Raw genomic sequence first — 1,458 nt, 5'->3', positions numbered from 1 at the left:
TGTGTAATTTCTTAATGAGAAAATCAACGAGATTTTATCCAACCAATCTAATAACAATCCAAGTAAAAACCCGAAAACTTGTTATCTTCATAGTGCTTTTAACATTTCTGCATAATAGTTTACTCGGCTATGAGAAATAATTTAACTATTTTCTAATACAATGATTTGGGTTTGTATTTTGTACGTTGCTAATTCAGAGCCCTTTCATTGTAGTAAATTAATACACACTTTTCATGCTTGACCCATTGCAAATTAAAGGGCATTTTGTTAGGACGACTTGTACGGGAAGGACGTGATGGCACACACTTACACCGTTTGTATTTGTATCTTTCGTTAAAATTGATGTTATTTGAGCAGTTTTATCTGCTGTAATAAGAAATATATCACGGCACGCAGAACAGCTGCAAGGCTGCTGGCCTCGTTGAAAGGACGTGTCATTTGTTATAATGTAATGTTTAGCAAGCAATCAAAGCCTTACATCTAGAGTTAAACGATGTCACACAAAGTGATCTCGGCGATTAACCGTTGTGCTCATCATTGAAATTGCCCTTCGACTAGTTTTGTTTCCTTTGTTTTCTACTTAAGCAAACTTATTTTTGTTTCCGCATGATATGAAATTACAGGGTTACTATATGTAGCCATTTCTGACAGCATAACTATATCAATAGCTGTACTTCCATTAGCCACCGTAAAAACTGACATCACATCAGGTGCACCTGGAAACTATTCCCTTCAACACTTTGGCGCGGTAGCCTTTCTTCCGCATAATGAGCGTTAAATTCTGTCGCCTAATGCAGCACATCAGTGGCGCATTCTACCGAAAGACAACTATATAAGAGTGCGGAAAAATCACGCTTTTCATGTCAATGCTCATTATTACCATTCCGGTAAATGCAGCCAATAATACACACCTTCATAATGTCAAGCTTGTAAACCACTTACAGCCCCGTTAGGGTCTGCTATTACTTGCACAATATTTGTACAGTATGGGTAAGAAGAGATACCTAAACGCCACTTGTGTCAAATAAATGCGGACCAGCCACTGGATATTTGTTCGCTGAGTCGATAAAGCCACAACACATGTAGATCCATTTACGAAGAAAAATATAGGTTCTTTAATAGTAGTCGAGGTGAAATTATGGTCATGGGAAATGGGACGACAGAGTGAGAAAGTGTGTCAAGATATAATCCAGGACTTTATGCTATGAAGTTGTCTCAAAATTCGCCAGGTGCCAGGATTGGTGGTGGCGGCAACCTAAGTGCAGGTACAAGGAAGGGAAGGGGAAGGGGTGTGGGTATGCGTGTGGTAGTGGTTGTGGCGATTGCGATGATTGTGATGTTTGAATCAACAGTGTGAAGAAAGGAAAGTAGGCTTTGTGCTGGGTAGTGTGGTTTCAGTGCTTTTGGTGCTCTCACTGGAAGGCGTCAATGGGGGGTGAGGCGATGTGGTTGCCTTTT

At 40.1% G+C, this 1,458-nt stretch overlaps 1 protein-coding gene across 1 annotated transcript in view; it reads left to right on the top strand.

Moving 5' to 3' along the window:
* EGR_10934 (hypothetical protein) overlaps nt 1-1,458 on the top strand; it is a gene marked incomplete at both ends in the record, with an annotated part of 3,123 nt that overhangs the window by 1,073 nt on the left and 592 nt on the right. The gene's annotated exons all lie outside the window — the stretch shown is intronic.

This window comes from Echinococcus granulosus (genome assembly GCF_000524195.1).
Source record: "Echinococcus granulosus chromosome Unknown EG_S00306, whole genome shotgun sequence".
Taxonomy (NCBI): Eukaryota; Metazoa; Platyhelminthes; class Cestoda; order Cyclophyllidea; family Taeniidae; genus Echinococcus; species Echinococcus granulosus.
Note: the sequence above shows the minus strand (reverse complement) of the source record. Positions and strands in the feature narration are given on the sequence as shown.